This window comes from Micropterus dolomieu, linkage group LG03, assembly GCF_021292245.1.
Source record: "Micropterus dolomieu isolate WLL.071019.BEF.003 ecotype Adirondacks linkage group LG03, ASM2129224v1, whole genome shotgun sequence".
In the NCBI taxonomy this organism is placed as follows: domain Eukaryota; kingdom Metazoa; phylum Chordata; class Actinopteri; order Centrarchiformes; family Centrarchidae; genus Micropterus; species Micropterus dolomieu.
The window spans coordinates 7,034,920-7,046,666 of record NC_060152.1 but is presented as its reverse complement, the minus strand read 5'-3'; the positions used below and the strand labels follow the sequence as shown (position 1 = coordinate 7,046,666).

The window sequence follows — 11,747 nt, the reverse complement described above, 5'->3', positions numbered from 1 at the left end:
GGTGCCCCCCCCCCCCCCCCCCCCCCCCCTTCCACCTCGACAGATGAAGAACCTTCTCTATTATGCTCCTTTCTAATTACAGAATGTCGCAGGGCCTGAGCTGGAGACTATGAATGCGAGCCGGCCGTCGCTTCAGAGACGACAGGACAGGAAGTGAGGAGGGGCGGGGGGTAGGGAGGATTAGGATGTAGGAAGGAGTGTGAAGCAAAATAGGAAACGAGCAGACAGGGGCTCCGTTAATGAGGTGAGCGGCAAGAATGGAAAAGGTGAGAATCAATCAAGGGAGAAAGAGGAAATGGGGATGGCCGGGTTAGAGATTGTTCGTCGCAAAAGTGGGGGTGGGGGCAGTGGGTAATGCATGGCAAGTAGAGTCTGGAAAGAAAAAGAGCATGCAATTAGAGTCTGTTGAATAGAAAAGGGGTGATCAACACACGACGAGGGAGAAAGGAGAGAGATGAGGCAGGCGATTCATTACGATTGTCATGAAAGCCAGTGTTTCCAGTGGCACTTACATGGATGTCTTTGTTGGGCTTTATAAATCTCAATGTGCATCACAATCATATCTCTACAAGCCCCAGAACAGCTCCCTGAAATAGACCGCAGGCTGATGGACTTCTGATTATTACCAGAACCCACTGAGTCCTGCTTGCTGCAAGCCCCTCAGTTTGTGTGTTTAAAACTTCAGAAGCCTTCTAAATGTTTAGTACGTGTTTGAGATGTACCGAGGAATTGTGTTTTTGCCTCTCCGCATGTGCCAAGCAGGACTGATGTCTGGCTTCCTTTTTTCAAGAACAAAGGCCAAACACAATCTGCACAAGCTGGCATACTCAAAGTCCCTAAATGTGCTTCACTCCCACCTTAAATTGTCACTCAGGACTGCGCTGCACTGTGCTGCAGTTCACCAAGCAGCATCACAAATGGCTCTACCATCAAAGAAAACAGGGTAAAAAAAAAAAAGCTTGAATTTTTCCAAGTCTTGGATTTCCACTGTTGCCTACAGTTACTTGTAAATAGCTTTTATCATTTCTCCCCCTACCCTGGAGAGAGTAGGAACAACAAGAGGGAAGGCGAGGCTCTGTCATGTAGTCTACAAGAGATAGAGAAGAAGTAGTCAGAACAATAGGATTGGGGGCTTTGAGGGAGGGGTGTGATAGGAAAACAAAGCGGGAGAGAAAAAATATGCAGGGGCTGGAATTTGCATAGCTCCTTGAGACCAGAGAGGAGGCGATGTGAGGCGAAGGCGAACAGGAGTATTTTTAGAGCTGACAGAGGAAATGTGAGATGTTTATGATTTTTTGAGTCACTGTTTCTTGCCTCGAACCTCTCCTCTGAGGTGGGAGCTCCGGGCAGTTGCAGCCCCCACCTCAGCTCCTCTACACTTTTGGGGGGGGATTGACAGGCAGGGAGTCCGGGATGCTTGACAGGGTAGACAGACGCTGGGTAGCTACAGAAAAAGCAGGAAGAGGACCATTGATTTCCCTTTTGCTGAATTACCAACGATCCTCTTGCCATTTTGTTCTGTCTTTTGTCTCTTGCTAATGGCATTTTGAGGTTTTATTCGATAAGAGTTTTTATTCGATTCGAAGATTCCCTCCTCACAAGCTGAGATTGACGATCAGATGCTTTGTTTGTAGCTGGGATGCACTTAGCTTTGGCCATTACAACCAAAACATCCCCTAGCATTTTGTGCTGAATGTGAAAGTCAACATCAGGGAGGTGCCTTCACTGTCATGTTTTATCTGTCAGTCAGATAACAACAGTTTGTCAGTCGAAGGCTTGCTTTGTTTTCTGTGCTCACACTGGTCACTGGGATCATTACCTGTTGCTTCTCCTGGGATTTGGCACATCATTAAAGCTGAAATAATTGATTTTTGGGACAGAAGAACTCTACTACCAGCTGAAAATCAAAAAAGCCTGACAGTATCACATTGTCACCACATGAAGTTGTTAATGCAATGACATTAGAGCTGGCCACTTAACAAATTTAAGTCCAATACTCACTTTCTTTTTACCTCTGTTTTGGTCTCCATCAACTCCTAAGGGAAAAAGCTGTCTCTTTAGCTGCTAAATCTACTATGTTCACTAGCTAGCTACTAACTTTTGTTTGTTTTGTGCTAGGCTGGTAGTGTGAAAATGTATCCTTGGTGTGATGCAATGAGAACGGAGAGACAGTTTTGATCTCAACCAACTCCCAAAACAAAATATCACTAAGCTTGTCTGTCTCCCGTTTGGTGCCTAGCAGGTAGCGTGCAGTTGGTTTATCAGAGCTTTTTGAGGTGAATTTTCAGGCCATAAAACCAGAGTAACCAAAGATAAAAAGCCTTGTAAAGCTGCAGACTTGGCTGACAATTCTTTGTGGATTTGCCACTGCAAGCAATAGCCTTCACATTGTGCAGTCATTAGATCCTCTGTTTATATGGAAATCCTGAGTAGTGGAGCTTTAAATTGGGCTGTTGTTCTAATGCAGAATCAGAACTTACACAGTAGCGATGCCTTTTGCAATGTAGAAGTTGATGTACAAAACCCCACCTGCATCACAGACATCACAGCATCGGCAACAAGAAGCAACTGTAATGAATGATTTTCCTTAATTCTGTCTTACTGAGATCTTCCACATAATACAAGACCATGTTACAAAGCTTTGATAGCAACGTTGCTGAGATCAAACCCAGCAGCATGGGAGGCTTCAGAGTAGATTAATGGAGGAAGACATTAATTAGGACACTGCGTTCTTGTGTTCTTCTCCATGTAGTCTCCCTTTCAAGTCCGCTCTCTCCCTCTCTCATACTTTATCTCCCTCACCCTCTTTGCCTTTTTCCGACTTTTGATCTTTTTAATCTGACAAGTAGAGTAGAGTGCTGAGCTGTGTTTGGCGGTGGGTACTGCTGGTCAAATATCATCCATAGTTTATTGTGAAGGGCAGACTCAAGGGCTCTCCAAGGTGGAGTGGTTTAGGTGCTTTCAGACCAAAAGCGAGGTGAGCGTTGGGGGCGGTGCATTTACATACAAAGTCAATGCAAAGACGCGTAGAGTTGCAATTTCTTATTGGGCGGTGCGATGGGGGCGGTGCTAAGGGGGTATTGCCGGCGACACAAAGGCCTTTGCTCGAGTTTCTAAATTTTCAACTCGAGTCGCGATAGCCTGTCAGAGTTCAGATTATCTGGACGTCACAGACAGCTTCAGACCGTTGTGTGGAGAAGGCCAGGCAGAGCGGGGTATTGAAATGCCGCTGGCCGACAGAGAGCTGCTAAACTTGGGGGAGAAGTCGAAACAGCGCTGCAGCTTTTGGACAAATAAACACCTGTAATTGGACTGGATTATGCTCTGAAAACTAAACCATTTACTCTTGAGTGGAGCTCAGAGTTTTACTTTTATTATATTAGCTTTTTACTTTAATTTTTGGGATTACAACGTTAATTTATCTTCACCCGGGCTTCACAGCAGCTAACTTCCGTGCACATGCGGTTCCACTATTGTTGTTAGCGTCGGTTGGCACCCAGAGCTCTGATGGACTTCTACTTCTTATTTATATAAAAAAAACGGACAAAACTGGACATTACTTGGAGAAAAGAAAGCGAGGAAGTTGAACTACCTGGTGAGTTCAGAAAATATGTGTCTGTAACTTTATTCCAGCTATTGTTGTACCTTACTATGAACAAGTTAGCATGGCATAGCCCTGATCGATCAGAACTCCATTCAAAAAACAAACATTTAACATGCTGACAGACCTGACAAAGCATGAATTCATATGTTTACCAAATCTGCATCATATTGAAGTTAATTTGATCTGTTTTGTTGCTATTTAATGACAGCAAAATATTTACTTTGGGTTTATACAGCTGTAGTAATGGCGAGTTGTGTTTATTTGGGTTATTGCGTTGTGTGTAAACACTTGGCAGTTGTCCAGCGATAAAACCCCATTGAGGATTGAATTCGCGTTTGGTCTGAAAGCCGCATTAGAGAAACCATCGTGTAAATGAATGAACAAGACTGACCTCACAAGAAAAATAGCAGTGTTTGTAGGTTGAAACACAAATGACCCATGTTTACAGTATGTATTCCTGACAAGCAACCTCTTGTTGGTCGTGTCCTCCTGAGGAAAAATGACAATATTGGTGACATTTTAGACCTGCATTTTAGCAATTATCAACAAAATATCTGTTATATTACATATTAGTGGGGAAATATGTGTTTTAATTCATGTTGATAAATCACGCCTGGGGAAATCCAATTCCAAACACTAACAGCAAGTCATGTTACATTTGTTGAACCTGTTTATCTTCTCTGATGAGTTCACACAGAAGTAATTCATAATTTGTATTATTAGTTGAGACTGTAACTGGACAATATATCATATAAATATTGATGAACAGATAGAAATTTAAGGCATTCTGTACTGTAATTTTACAGGAGGTAAGTTACAGTATGGACACTATGTTTCACTTGCTTTTTATTGGGGAACTGCTAAATTAGACGAGAAGGACGCGCACGCAACAGACTTCTGTTTTAAAGCATTTTTACTTTCTGGTGTATCAGAAAAAATCCCCGCTCTCATGTGCTAACAGGTGTAGGTGTTACCATAGTTACCAAATTGCTTTGCATAAATATAGGCTATACATGCATGTAGTCTACAGATTAGAAGATCGCTTTCTTATCAGTTCACCATCAGCAGATGGATTTAACAGCGGTTTAGCTTTGCTTTCACACCACAAACAAACCTCCCTAGAGTTCTATTGACAGCTTTCACACCAGCCTAAATAAACCAAACTAAACTGGGAAACGCAACAAAGTTTGATTGAACCGACTCAAACAGGTTAGGTGTGAAAGAACCAGTTGCCAAAGAAGAAAATGCTGAAGATGTTTTTTTCTGGAACAAGCACTTACAAACAGTTTATTTTGAGGAAAGGTCACAGGACACCACAGTATATCAAATAGCCTTATGTTCAGTTAAATATCCTTCACCAACCCTCTGTGCTTCAGCCTCAGCTGCCTGAAATGTTAACACACTCCATTTGGGAATCCCCACTCTTCCCTTTCTTCATTCTTTCTGTCTTTACCTCTTTGAAACCTCACCTAAGTGGGACAGAGAGGATGGAAAAAAACAAGGACCTAAGAGAGAAAAAACAATGAGAACCAAGGCAGGATGTTAATGCTGTAACCTTTTAGAGATTATACAATCCTTTTAAGAGAGGACCCTACAGTGTGTGGCTACATATACTGAACATGCCATTTACAGGACCCTTTTACTGTCTGCTGTTGTGAGTCTGAGCTGACAGTGTCTTTCCGTCTCACAACGGAGAAAACTACAAACTTTCCAGAGACACCATTTAACCACTAAAATGTGATGTTTTAAACATATGATTCCTTTAAGTCTCCATTTGATAAAACCGGAAGCTTGGGCAGATGGTCAGAATTCACATTTAATGTGGTTCTGTAATAAACAAACGTATACTGCCGATTATGGTGGGTCGAGATACACATGCGGACACATATACAAGCTGCACCACCGCTGTTTTTAAAATTCTGTTAATTATAAAAAGAAAAACACATGACTTTCTTTGCGCACTATAAATTCATGCTAGTGTAATATCCAGTATGCAATAAATCAGAATAGGCAATTTTTTTTAGGGGCTTACGTTTTAAGGCTAAAGTTCAGAGGAAGGTTTTGTGACATCTTCAACGAATTGGACACAATTAAACAGTATAGTAAGCCAATGCATTATAATGTGAGAGGCCCCCGAAACCTTTATACATTGAAGGTGCCACAGTAAAGCTCAAAATCTGTTTTTGGAGAAATCCACATCTAAACACTTACACACTCCCAACACGGTGTTCATGGGTGCTGAAGGTGGAATTGCTTTTTTAACTCACTAAATTTGTTATACTTGCTTTGAATGCCCAAGGACGATACATAATGGCAAGCACGCAGGGGCAAAAAAATGGAAGATGAGGGGTGATGAGTGAGGCAGAGAGAACAGGCGAGTAAACAACAGTGTCTGTCTGAGATTCTCCGCCGTTTCAAGGCTCCTGGTGGCTCAGAGGTTCACTATGGCCTCAGCCAACCTCGTCGCCGTACAGTCTCAAGGCCCGGCTACAGTCTGTCCACACACACACACACACACACACACATACACACACACACACACACACATTGAAGGAGCTATTGCCATGGGAACCAACCCCTCCATGACTATTCCCCTTCTCAGGAGAATAATAGGTACCAATCTTTCTAAACCTCTCTCTCTTTCATTGTCAATTCCTCTCTTTCTTCAGTTTTTCAGGTCGCTGTAAGCTCTCACCCCTCTTCATCAGCAGGACCGGCCCCCTCTTTCCCCTCGTCCTCCTCTTTTCTCCCCTTCATGTGCAGAAGCAAAGCATGTCCTCCAGTTCCCCTCCTCTCCTCTCTGCATGTCTTTGACAGTCATGAGTTTGATTTGTAATGCATAATCTATCCACACTGGGATTACAGTACAGTACTCACAAGTGAAAAGCAAAAACATTATCTCAACCCAACCTGCACAAACACTACGTTAGTTGTTTTCAAGCTGCAGCCAAAGAAACATGGTGAAAGAGGGATTGTTTGTCATTTCAAGAAAGCAGGAGAGAAAAATACTTGGTTAAAAATAGATAATTCTTTGGTTCGCCCCTTTTGTTATTTTTCTCTAAAACACAGAGGGGTTTGAAGAGATCTCCCGTGAGTGACTCATTGCTTTCTGTGAACTTGCTCCAGGCAGGTCATTTTTTATTAAAGCCAGCTGAAGCCAAGTTCTTAGGTTTTCAGACACCCTATCGACATGTCCATGTTGAACATTATCCGATCAATACTGCTGCAGTTTTCTTGACCACCCATTACAACAGGAGTCAATTTGCCAAATAGAAATATCAAGGGGGATCTTTGGTTTGAGGCTAAGCTACTACACGAATGGCTGAATATTGGCTCTTTTGTTTTCTGTCTTGCCTGGAGGACTCATCCAAATATGCTGTCTCAGGTCTAGGGCAATGCCAGAGGCTTGAATAACTTAGTATCTTCAAAAGCACGATCACTGTCACCTAGAACGGGAGTAAGGGAAGAATAATCTTTGCCCGAGATCTTGTAACTAAGCCTTTCAGAGGGAAAAGATGTTGACTTGCAGCGGAGGTTGCTATCAAGATGACACCATGCCATGAGAACTGCAAAACTCACGCCTTATCTACCAGTGTGTCACTTAGCCACGTTTGCTGCCCAAAGTTTATATTACTGCCAATGAAGATGCCACATCTGATTTCTGTAACAAATGACACCAGAGTTTCTATAACTAAAACTTAAAAAAAAAAAAAACCTGAAATTAAGCATATCTATAAAATACAGACAACTCTGTCAACCAAAGACTTACATGTAGGTTGTCATTATCAAATTTTTGTACTCCCTTTGATTTTGTAAGAGTAGATGTCACCTTCCGGCAACTTATGTTGGAATCAAATCCTTCATATGTTCATATTTCATCATGTCCCAAATATGAAGCGTGTGCGAGTTTCTCTAGCATTAAACAAGCGCCGCATGAAATGAGGCAAGAATGAAATTAAGAAGGTTTAAAAATAACTACCTTTCAATTAGATGTACCCTAAATTTTTCTGAGTATAAAATGTTCTCGTATTTTGTTATGTCTGTCTGTGGGTGTTTGTCTATACATACTGCGTGGAGAGGAGTACACATTATGGTTTACATAAGCCAACGCTTGCCAATTACCTTAATCAAATCTCACACCACACAGGGGGATTACATACATAAGTTGATTAAAATACATGTTTGCTTAAAGACTGGAGGTAAATCAACACAGGCTCAGAAAATAGACAAACTGGTGGCAAAAGGTAAGGATTCAGAAGGTTAATGAGTAACATCTGAAAAACTCCAGTGTTCAGAAAGTATCAAACTGCCCCCAATTCTGGGTTCAAACGAGAGAGAATCACCACTTGATCAGGTCGTAGCTGTCGAGAGCTTCTTCCAGCCCCCAATATTCACTCTTTGACCTGTGTTTGACATAACAATAACCAAAACAATAGCTATGGCTTTTTTTTTGAAAAACCACAAAAGAGGATGAACTGAAGAAGTGAAAATTAGTAGCTGTGTTTCAATGGAGGTTTCTTATCTTAACCAAATGCTGCTCCTCATGGCATGTTCACTTTGTTGTAATCAGGCAAAGAAAAGGACAAGAGGCAGAAGGCAGCAGAGGAGGCAAGGAGGTAAATAAGAAAGGATGAACTTAAAGCTTCAGAAGGCACCAGTCTACATTTACCTACAGCTATCCGTCATGTCATCATGTAGACCCATGCTGTTCAAATATGAACAAATATGAACAGCATGCAAGAGTTTACCAAATAATCTCTTGTTGAAGCTGGAGAATGAGTAGGCACAAGTGAAATAGAGGAGAGTGAGAATTTATCATTTTAAGTCTATGATCATAACAGCTTATCCTTTCGTGTAACATTAAATCATCTAGGATTTAAATGCTTTAAAATGATCACTTTATGGTCTCTCCTGGGTGGAACTATCTGCAGAACAAATGTTGATAAAATTATTAATAAAGAATTGTTAGTTCTTCACTTTCTAGTAAGCCATCACCAAATGTTAGTAGGTCATTTGCAATTCTAAATGTTTGTAAGTAATTAATACAAGGTTTTTACAACAATCCATCAAGTCTGCAGTAGTATGTTAAAGGTCCAGATATTTCAAGTCTTACTTGAAAGAGTTATTGGTCACTGTAATCATTCCTCCTGTCCATACTGGCATGGAGTGAACGGCAGCAGTCTGTTTTAGCCAAATCATGTGGGTATCTTTAGCTAAGTTTCAAAAGTTTTTGTGTTATAAGGTGATAAGTTTGTATGTAGCAATAACATGAAAGTATCTTGTCTTAACAGAAAATATGTTTATTTCCAGTTATAACAAAAAAAATTTCACATTATAATGTGATACTGATCTTTTTTTATTTTTCTGGTGTGGCAGAAATATGCTGCCATCCTACATACCATCAGAGATAAATAAGAAAATATGTTAGGTAGGTAGGTAGGTTTATTGTCACAATATAACAAGTTATAGAGTGAAATTGAGTTTTGTAACTCCCTTCTGCTACATAGCAGACAATATACATTAATAAAGAATCAATTATGAAAAATGGAAACAGAATAAAATATCATCACTCAACAGCACCTCTGATGTAGACAGGAGTTTGATGGGTGAATTAACGCTTATCGTAATGGTCTCGTTACCTTTTGCCGTGCATAATGATTCGTTTTCAAAGTAACAGTGTTGGGTAGTGAAGCCCAAACCCCAATCCCTTGCGCATTTCCAACAGCCGAGCTGCAGAGTGGCCAGTGTGTGCAACCATTGTGTGTGTGTGTGTTTTACATCTGTCTGTATTTGTGCTCCTACGTTTATGTGATCATGACGTGTATGTATGCATGCTCATGTCTGTGGTACTGCAAGTGTCCATTTCATGTCACATGTATTCATTACATTTACCCCCTTGATTTACACACTTCACAAAGAGCACATGGCTTTTGTTCTCCTTACACATGTGTTTTTGTGTGTACAGTTTGCATTTACAGTGTCAGGGCATCTGTAAATGTGTATTTGGGTTTTTATTCGAAGCTAAATGTGTGTATGCTGAATATATGTGTTGTGTGTATGAATTTGTATAGGTCAGGATTTTAGTGTATGTATTTACAGTGCTGCCCATATGCTGTATGCCTCTTGGGTGATTTTTGCAATGTTATCAGTTTGTGTTTTCCATGCGTGTCTGTGTATGTGTGTGTGTGTGTGTGTGTGTGTGTGTGTGTTTGTGTGACAGACAGACTGAGACAGAGAGAACTCCTGACTCCTGACCCACCAACACTGTAGAGCTAACGCAGCCCAACGCTCCACAACTCACCAGCTGGAACTAATTAACAGCAGTTCAGTCAGACTGGGCTCTCTCACTGACTTTCTCTCTCTCTTACTCACACACACACACACACACACACACACACACACACACACACACACGGATCCCTCCTCTTCCACTGGCTTTTCCTCTCACTCATGCCTCCGTCTTCCTCCTCCCTGACACCCACCCTTCCTTCACATTGTGCCATCGTTCAACTTGTTTTCCCCTTTAAACCTTCTCTTTTCATACACGCACGCATGCTTGGATGAACTCATGTACCACAGCACATAGTCTATGCATGTAAACATTAACTTTACATTAACAGACCAACACGGACCAGACATATCAGCACATACGCTGCACAAAACAAAATACACACAGGGAAACCCACACTTTTACCCTTCATAAATACAGTACAGTAGCTCACAAATCACACACTCCCCCGTCTCTCTGTTCACTAGTGGGAGTGGTGTGATACTGTACCCCAGGCACATCTTGAAACACTGTCAGGGTTCAGTCTGTGATTGGATCCAGGTAGATGTTTTTGGCATTCTCAGCCTCACTCTGTACCATCCATCACGCATGTGACTTCAAAACAACCAAACCTATTGATGTGCATGATGAATGGCCAGAGTGTGTTTGTGCTCACAAACATGTGTGTATGGTAGCAGTGGATTTAGAGCTAGTTGTTGAACACAGAAGCCAAACTTGTGGCTTGCGGCATCGTCTAATGAATCAACTCTCAGTGGTAAACAATTGCCGCCATGCAGTCCAAGTTTACAGTGGCAGCTGTCCAGGGAGTACAGTAACACATCTGTTAGGAAGTTCAGATTCATACACTTGTTGAGAAGCTGTTACACAAACAGGAAGCAAACATACCTGTTTTACAATCTCGTTGAAAAGTTCACTGCTTGGATACGAAGGCAGCAACTGGACCACAGCTTCCAGCAAAGAAACGCATTCTACTTGGAAGGAGACCAGTACAAAGAGAGGATGGAGAAGAGGTTCTGCTGACAGTGGTTGCTGTGGAGCCGGCTGGCTTAAAGGAAACACAATCCTCAGGCAGGCAAACAGAGAAACCAGATCGTACGTTGGCTCTACAGGCACAGCAACAGCAGCTCCAGCGGTTTGCTTCTTCTTCCCCTTCGCCACCTAATGGAGCTCAAACACACTTGTAAGCTTGGTGTGTTTAGGTCATGCTCAAAGTATGCCTGTATACCGATGTTCTGCAAGCTCAGGGAAACCACATCCTGTCACATATTTACCTCCCCCTCTGTCTCTCACTCCCTTTTCAGGCTATCTTTGTGGTGTTTTTTCTCTGTATATGTATGTCTCTTTTCCTGTGTCTTTCTCTCGCTCTCCTGTGATTGTCTGAAGCAACTGAGCGCTCTGACCCAGCGTCTGTTCAGCACAGCCTCTCTGCCTATCTCTCCAGCAGCCGCACCAGTTCCACTCGGCTGACTGAAGAATCCATCTGAGGAGAGGAGGGGGAGAAAAGAGGGGAGGGAGAGGAAGAGGGAAGGGGGCGGGGATGACAGAGGGGAGGTGGGGTGGGGGCTTCACTGGGAAATACCAGATTTAGAGACAGGGAGGAGAAGGAGGAGGAGGAGGAAGGGCGGGTGGGTGTTGTTTAGGAAGTGAAGGACTAAAGAAGGATGGGCGAACAGAAATAGTAATCAATAATTTGTTTTAGAGAGAAATGGAGACAAGTATAAAGAAGGCAGTAGAAGTCTGTGCAACATAGTACATCAGTACAGTAATCACACACACACACACACACACACACACACAGAAAAGCCTTGTGTCACTATCTTCGTGGGAACCCGGAGTTGACAGAATATCTCCTGA

The 11,747-nt window shown here is 42.1% G+C and overlaps 1 protein-coding gene across 1 annotated transcript in view; it reads right to left on the bottom strand.

Annotated features, from left to right (window-relative positions):
- LOC123968020 (raftlin-like) overlaps positions 1-11,280 on the bottom strand; it is a 97,980-nt gene extending 86,700 nt beyond the window's left edge. The window contains exon 1 of the mRNA XM_046044487.1: positions 10,779-11,280. The gene's annotated coding sequence lies outside the window, so the exon portion shown is untranslated. The remainder of the gene's footprint in view (positions 1-10,778) is intronic.
- Between the last annotated feature and the right edge of the window lie 467 nt (positions 11,281-11,747).